Raw genomic sequence first — 9241 nt, 5'->3', positions numbered from 1 at the left:
TGGCCCACGATGCAACCTGAAAGTTGCAACTTAACAAATGCATGTAAGAGCAGTAAAGAAACATAATTTGCTTCTCCTGCCATGTATAGACTGAGTGCGATGTAGCTTACTGCAGGATATATGTATGAGGAATTAAGGGAAACACGCACAGAATGTTGTTTGTTCTCTTATTAATGCTAACTAATGAATGCGAAAAGGGGAATGACCTAATCAAGCGTGGTGGCCGGTGGACGAACACACGTTTATCGCTTTTTACGTTAAAAACTGTTTTTGATTGTGTTTTCAGATTGTGTCATTAACAAAGACTGTGTTTACTTACGAACTCGGCTACTTTCGTTCGACCGATTTTCGCTCTGATGGAGGTTTCCTCGGTGTTTTTTTCTTGCACAAAGCAAAAATTTGTGGGAATAGACCCTGGTTTCAAGTTGACAAGCAAAGAACCCGGGATTTTCCTAGATTAGTAGGCTTCAAAGTGGTCGCCACATAGCCTCGAGTGCTTGTTCGCCAAGTTTTTGCAAGCCATTTCGAAAGCAGTTCTTTGTTCTCCTGCGGTAAGCGATGCCAGGACTTTTTGATTTTCATGTCTGAAGAGTTTGTACAGCCCTAGGCAATACAGCATTGAGGCATTTCGAACAAAAAGTTAAAAAAACAGACAAGTGGAATTGATTCTTTTTCTAAACACCAACAAAACACGCGAAGCGGTCACCACCAAGCCTCGGTTTGATGCTGGGAGAAATTGTTTTGACGTCATCGTGCATAAGTCCTATTATTATTGTGTTTGAGAGGTGGACAATGAGGAATGTCCTTTTTGCCATTTTCAATTATCTCTTTGGCAGGTGACAAAACCAAAAGAAGACGAAATTTCTCCAAAAGCTATAGCCAAAAGAGACTTGTAAAGACTTATGTTTTAAAAAAGAAAAAAAGGCAAACAAGGAAAAACAAAACTCAGACACAAATCAAGGAAACGAAGACATTTAATCCTCAATCAATCCGTAGACTTGAAATGGTGGATTCTTTGATCAAGGCGTCGGTCAGCAACCCTTTCCACTTTGTTGCAATCCTAAGGATTCAAAAAATATTTTGATTGCATATAATAGTCCTATTCCTTTTCCGTTTGTCATATTTTCATATTTTGGTCTCTATTCTGTTGCGGCAAAATGAACACGATAACATAGGGAAATTAAGGTAAACCTCCATTAACAGAATCTTCGGTTAAATGCATTGAAATTATTCAGACAACTTAGAATGGCAGTTTTTAACTGCTAATCTGAGCTGGAATAACGGTGCGTCTCACGAAAGGATCTGAAAGAACACAAAGCAACAATAGCCAAAATATAAGAGTTAAAGCAGAGTTAAAGAGCTGACGTTTTGAGCGTTAGCCTCTCGTCAGAGTATGACGAGGGGCTAACGCTCGAAATGTCAAATTTTTAACTCTTTACGGTGGCCAATTTACAATCTTAACTTATTTTATATAACCAAATTACCTCGGCAGGTTTAGTTTGACGAGCAACATTTAAATTGGCAGCCATCGTTGTCTCATTTTCAGCACTTACATGGAAAGTTTTCAAAAGGTTAAGATATTATTTGATACCTCAACATCTCACGACGTCACAAGAATCAGGTGTCATGTACGTATATCTAGTTTAATTTTGTTTGTTATTTTCCCTTTCTTATCTCCGTTATTGTCGTTAATATGAGAGGCACACTTAACCCTTCAAGAATATTTTATCAATTTTCGCTCACTCTTATACAGAGCCTCTGCGGAACTATGAGACAAATTCGAAACGCTGTTGTGACCACATTGCCAATAATATTTGGAATAATGATCAGTCATCCAACTTAGTATACATTCGGCCTTTAAAATGTCTCCCTTGCGAGGAACTAAATCTTTCTGTGGGGTTCTATCTCTTTCTCGAAATATCTTGTATTCCTTAATTCGATTTTGAATCCAATACTTTATTGTTGGAAGATGAGACACATTGTACAATCTATCATGAACATGTTACGTATCACACTGGCCTGGTTCAGAAACCCTCTATCACTGGAGGAGTGATCATTGGGCGTGTCATCAAACTTTGACTACGATGTTATTTCTTATTTCAAGAAATGGACAAACCAAGCTTTTGTTTGGCCCACGATGCAACCTGAAAGTTGCAACTTAACAAATGCATGTAAGAGCAGTAAAGAAACATAATTTGCTTCTCCTGCCATGTATAGACTGAGTGCGATGTAGCTTACTGCAGGATATATGTATGAGGAATTAAGGGAAACACGCACAGAATGTTGTTTGTTCTCTTATTAATGCTAACTAATGAATGCGAAAAGGGGAATGACCTAATCAAGCGTGGTGGCCGGTGGACGAACACACGTTTATCGCTTTTTACGTTAAAAACTGTTTTTGATTGTGTTTTCAGATTGTGTCATTAACAAAGACTGTGTTTACTTACGAACTCGGCTACTTTCGTTCGACCGATTTTCGCTCTGATGGAGGTTTCCTCGGTGTTTTTTTCTTGCACAAAGCAAAAATTTGTGGGAATAGACCCTGGTTTCAAGTTGACAAGCAAAGAACCCGGGATTTTCCTAGATTAGTAGGCTTCAAAGTGGTCGCCACATAGCCTCGAGTGCTTGTTCGCCAAGTTTTTGCAAGCCATTTCGAAAGCAGTTCTTTGTTCTCCTGCGGTAAGCGATGCCAGGACTTTTTGATTTTCATGTCTGAAGAGTTTGTACAGCCCTAGGCAATACAGCATTGAGGCATTTCGAACAAAAAGTTAAAAAAACAGACAAGTGGAATTGATTCTTTTTCTAAACACCAACAAAACACGCGAAGCGGTCACCACCAAGCCTCGGTTTGATGCTGGGAGAAATTGTTTTGACGTCATCGTGCATAAGTCCTATTATTATTGTGTTTGAGAGGTGGACAATGAGGAATGTCCTTTTTGCCATTTTCAATTATCTCTTTGGCAGGTGACAAAACCAAAAGAAGACGAAATTTCTCCAAAAGCTATAGCCAAAAGAGACTTGTAAAGACTTATGTTTTAAAAAAGAAAAAAAGGCAAACAAGGAAAAACAAAACTCAGACACAAATCAAGGAAACGAAGACATTTAATCCTCAATCAATCCGTAGACTTGAAATGGTGGATTCTTTGATCAAGGCGTCGGTCAGCAACCCTTTCCACTTTGTTGCAATCCTAAGGATTCAAAAAATATTTTGATTGCATATAATAGTCCTATTCCTTTTCCGTTTGTCATATTTTCATATTTTGGTCTCTATTCTGTTGCGGCAAAATGAACACGATAACATAGGGAAATTAAGGTAAACCTCCATTAACAGAATCTTCGGTTAAATGCATTGAAATTATTCAGACAACTTAGAATGGCAGTTTTTAACTGCTAATCTGAGCTGGAATAACGGTGCGTCTCACGAAAGGATCTGAAAGAACACAAAGCAACAATAGCCAAAATATAAAACAACATAGAGCAAAATGGCGAGTTGCTGGTGGTCTTCAAATAAAATCTGCCAGTTCTCTTTGGTTTGTCGGCTCTAAATCCCATTGAGAAGCATCCGCTATTGCATATTGCGTAAGTTCCTCTCTCACAATCTTCAAGACTCTTGCAAGGATGCGCTCTCCAGGAGCATTGGTTTACTGATGCAATGTAGAATTTTGGAGCCCTCATATGGTCACAGATTACGGTCCGGAAGATGTCTAAACAATATAAAGCAATTTTAGAACAGTGTTTAACGGTGGCAGTCATTTTAGTCGTGTTTCTTACAATCCTTGGTTTAAGGAGAAAAAACTCAAACGAAAAAAGATTACAATATAAATTTGGAGCACATAAAGTAGACGATGATGAAAAGGAAAAGATGAAAAGAAAGTATGGCGGAGGTTAAGGAAAGAGGATCGTGGCCTGTGTTATTATGGCCACCATTTTGATTTCTGGAAAGCATATGAATTCCAAACACGCTTAAATAATGAGGCTCAAGTGACTATATCAACCGCTATTTCTTCTTCAGCTGTAATATCTTGCGCCTCTCAGGATTTGTTCGAGATCAACAACTTACTAATGTACAGTGGCAGGGCTTTCTCAAAATATTTAATAAGGAACAAGAAAAAAAATTTGATCCCGAAGTAGAAAGAATTGCGAACTGGGACCCACTCGATCACATTGAAGTGTAAGTCAGATTTAAATCCCGATGTAATGCTGTTCGACAGCCGACAAACAATCTCCTGGGTTGAGAGTTCACAAAAACTATGTATTGCCTTGATAGTGAGACACGTTTATTTCACGTTTACACGTTTATCCAACAATAACAATAACAATAAATCCTTATTCCCCTGGCTCCGCAGATAGCTGTGCTAATCGAGGCGGGCCAGGATAATCAGTAAAAGAAGAGCAAAAAATACACACAGTTAAAACTAAAGATGAATATATAGATGGTAAATACGAAAAAAAATTAAGTCTACGGAAACAACTCTGTGGTTAATTCAAGTTGGCAGCGCATTATGTTGTGAGAGGTGAATACATAAGGTAAAATGTATAAGGTAGAATGGGCGAGACAAAGGTGATAGCTACTAAGAGTATTTACTAACTTTAGAGATTATCGATTCTAAATCTTCGTAGGAGTATTCTAATTCTAATATATTGAACAAGATTGTACGAATTTTTCTTTTAAAGTTGAATTTTGGTAGTTTTAGGAGCTAAGTTGGTATCTCATTCCACAGTTTTGCACCGATTCTTGAAAACGATTTTCGTTCAATTTCAAGTTTTGATTTTTTAATGTAAAAGTTGTTGGAGGCTGAAGATCGCGCATTATATGAATGAATTTTTGTGATAGGGATGAACAAATCCTTCAATTGTGAAGGAATAACATCATTTTTTACATCATGCATTGTCTCAGCTAGCAATTTATAATACAGAAAGTGAATAGATAAAGTCTTTGCACAAAGAAACAGAGGAATGGCGTGATCATACCTATCAGCGAAACATATGAAACGGGAGCACGTTTTTGGAGGATCAAAGGCTTATTTAAGGAGGCTCGAAAGGTTTTTTGTGACGGTGGGGAGAATGGATTCCAAGATACACGCAAGCTTATTACTCGCGAGAGAAATAAGCGATGGCGCGCGCGATCAGATCCGCGGGCGAGTTGTAAACAAACATGGCCGCCATGAGCGTTTCAAAATTGCCGGGTACCTCTAGCTCTATTGTTTCCAGCGGAAGTGGTTATTTGAGAAACAAAAATGGAAAGTTTACTTCTTGAAAGCAGGTAGGAAAATGTTCGGATGGCAGGGTTCTTGCCGAAAGTGGTCAATAAAATTTTATTTAACAAGCTAAAGGAGGATGGTGAAGTCGACACCCCATCAATAAAGTCGTGTCGAGTGCATTCGGTAGGTCTTACTTTGTTCCGCGAGAAATTTAAGTGGATACCTCTAAGTGCTACCATTTGTCTCGCATTGTATTTGACTCCTAATAAAATGAAATAACCGAGAACTTTCCTAAACAACTCACTGGAAGATGAAAAGGAAAATGAAATCATTGTTGGATCCAGGATTGTAAGTATTGACAGTTCTATGAACAGAAATGGAGAAGTGTAAATGTTGCTTTAAAAATAAAAATAATTTTCAGTAAACAAGGGATCGTAAAAATGTAGATGAGACTTTAAATTAATTCTAATTCAACAACAGACGGTAAAATTAAAATAAAATACTCATCTTAAACTTGTGGGAATGATTGTTGATATTTCCCTCGATAAACTGTAAATTACAACTACGAAAAGGCAAACTCGCATTTGTCAAGAAAGGATTGCAAAATTTGTTTTGTTTTCCATTTAAAATGGAATAATGAAAGTTCACGGTTATGGCAGTGGCAAAGAGAAAAAAAAGAAAAATGAAGCCAAGTCTTGTTCATACCTCTAGTACCTCGCAAACTATAGAAATTCGCGAGATCTGCGACGACCAACAAATTAATGACGTATACGAAACCCTAATTTCCACTGAGTTTGACGCTCATGACAATCTAGAAGACGTTAAAGCAAATTCTCATCACCACAAATTATCTTCACTCCTCCACTTCAAATTGCACATGAACAATAATTATATCGGTCAATCATGGTAAATGCATGTGCATCGCTGAATGAGGCCTTCGATCAAGCCATCTTCTCGGAAAAACGACAAGATACCATCCAGACGTTCGATGGAAAGCTTCATCTTTCGACAAACATTGTCCAGAAGCTGGCAGATGCTGGTTTGTCTCATGTTACATTACAATCTGTGTACGAGAAACTCAACATTACCGGCCTCAATGGAGTACTGGCATTGGCGCCATCTACAAAATCAACTTGTCATCATAAATCGAATTCCGCTAGAGAATTCTCTCCGGAGTTCATTTCCAACTGTTGTAACAGTAAGCAGTCTGAGTCTCAAATGATGACTTATTTTTCAGGAAGGTGTAAAATTACAAAACAATGTGAATCCATCTTCAGGATGAACGATTATTTTCCGCTCTGAGGGCATCCATCGATTAATCGCGCGGACACGAACTCGTCCTCGCAAAAATGAACCTGTGAGTCAGCGGTATAGTTAAAAACGGGTGACCGGATATAAAAGTGTGAGCTAGAATTGCAAAAACCGGAAATAAACCTTGTTAAGTTGATGAACTAATACCTCCAAAATTAGTTCGGGGACCTACCGTGATTTTTTGTACACAAATTATTTACATCACTACGCATTCCTGAAGAAAATTTTAAAAAAATTTATCCAGTGGAAATTTTTTTACATTTCAAAACAGCATTTTCCTAAATAATTCAAGTTCTACGAGGTAGTTTTTTTTATATCACGTATACAGGTAGAGAATGTGATGACGTTTAAGAAATTTGAAAAAAAAAAAAACTAGGTCACTGACTTGGTTTTTGAGATATCTTTCAAAAACTGAGTTTTAGAGGGTCTTTTAGCACTACTGCACTGTTGCCATGGTAACAGATAATGCCTGTCGAACCCCTTAAAAGATTGCCCTGACATAGTGTTATGCATATGTCGAGTTATTATCCTGATGATAAGTTTGACAGTTCTGATATCTTTTACTGATTGGCGCTTGCTGTTAATTTTATAAAACCCTTTCGAGCCTCCTTAAATTAGTTTTTCCAGCTTGACCCCATGCAATTAAACCGTATCGTAAATAAGGAACAACAAGGCAGTTGTATATACTAAGAAGAGTATGGAAAGGAACAAGATGCCTTATCTTAGAAAGGAATCCAATTGTTTTGCTAACTTTCAATATTATAGAGTCAATATGTTTTTTCCATGACAGTTTATAATCGATTAAGACACCGAGATATTTCACATGGTCTTTACATTGCAGGTGAGGTAATGTATTTGTTTGGCTATTGTTAATGTATATTGGGGGAAGAAAAAGAAGGCGTTTTTTGTAAGGGCGAAAAGTTACGAAATTGGTTTTTTCGAGATTAAGGGTTAATTTGTTAGATACAAGCCACTGGTACACATTATTTAGTTCGACATTCATTTCTTTTTCAAGAGCTTTGAGGTCTTTGTGGCTATGAAGAATATTTGTGTCATCATCAAATAAATAAAATTTAATTTTCCTTGAGCAGCAGCAAATGTCGTGAACACACAGGAGAGAGAGTAATGGTCCTAAAACTGAACCATGAGGAACTCCACAAGTAATAATTGACTTTTTAGACTACCTATTTCCAACTACCGACACTTTCGTTCTCTCGTGGAGATAAGATCTGAACCAGTCGTTAACTAACCCCCGAAATCCATAATGAGCTAATTTTTGAAGCAAAATACCATGATCTACATTAATTAATAACCTGTAGGTTGTCTCTTGAAGAAGGAACTGTCACATACCCAGTTTAGCGAGGCTTTGTCTACAGCCAGGCTGTTTGACGCTTACATTTGGAAAAAAGTCTGCATGGCCAGCCTCCTTAAGCATCCCGAAACCGAAGACACCACTTTTCGGTGGCACGTCGGAGTGTATGACATCAACGTATCTAGCATCACTTGGATCTAGCCGGAACCGAGCATCGCGGACATTGGTAAAAAGGGGTCCCGCTGGATGCAATCCTTAAAAAAAAAAACAAAAACAAAAACAAATACAAGAAGGCAGTAGCAAGGGTCGTTCCGAAGTCGAGCTTCGGTCAGTTTAAGGGCTTAAATAAAAACGCAGGTAAAAGCAGTCCTTTACTGATTGGTTTCCCATCCAAATGGGAAACAAAGTGATCAAAATGGATTAGTAAGTTTACTCTAGGGCACGCATTTCATATGAATATCTTTTGGTATTTTGTGTACCATTGCACGAGAGCAAAACTTGCAAAACTGAGGGCCATAACAGTTGGGAAATGATGTAATTTACACTAGAAGCCTTTGGGAGCTTGATTAGGCTCTAATGTAGGACTGATCTTGGTCAATACATACATGTAAAGTAACACAATGCTGAGCGCAGGTTTCTATTTACATTTACTATGATTATTTTATCTGGGAATAACCGCATTTTCAACAAAGAACACAGAAAAATTCAGTTGAGGCAGGTGGATATTATATTGCAAATGGAAGAATTTAGAGATAAAAAGTGGGTGCATAAGGCCGCCTTGTTTGAAACCCCGTTTTAACTCCCATACAAAATCTGTATTTTTACATTCTCGTAAGCAGACATTTCCGTAAGCGGCCGCGGACACTCTCAGGGATTACGACTTTTTCTTTGTTTTTAAGCTCTCGTAAGCGGACACCCGAAAGAAAATCAACAACCTCTCTACAGTATCTTGTTTTTATCAATCAACCATTTTACAATGCCGTTCGTTACAGTAATTACAGTACCATATTCCAATGTTTGTTTTGTCGTCTTCCACGTCCAATTTCATTTCGAAGCATATTTTGTATACCAACATTTATTGTTAGCTGGGCAAGCCCCCGTAAGCGGCCATCTATCCCCTACACATCTAGTGGCTGCTTACAAGAACCATTCTCGTAAGCGGCTGGCTTCAGCCGGTTACGGACATTTTCATCCCGTCCCGAGGGTGTCCGCTTACGAGAGCGTCGACTGTACTCTGAAGTAACATTACACTAACATTGCTAAATTTAATAATAATTTTTAAACCAATATGATTTACAATTTGACCTAGAGGTTTTATCGAAGAGAAAGTTCAACAGACATAGTGTCCATAACTCTCAAAAAAGAAACGACAACTCTGAGTTTAAATTTACAAGACATGTTTCGACATTCCCATGTC

The sequence above is a fragment of the Stylophora pistillata genome, chromosome 8 (assembly GCF_964205215.1).
Source record: "Stylophora pistillata chromosome 8, jaStyPist1.2, whole genome shotgun sequence".
NCBI classification, from domain to species: Eukaryota; Metazoa; Cnidaria; class Anthozoa; order Scleractinia; family Pocilloporidae; genus Stylophora; species Stylophora pistillata.
This window is presented reverse-complemented; position numbering follows the sequence as displayed.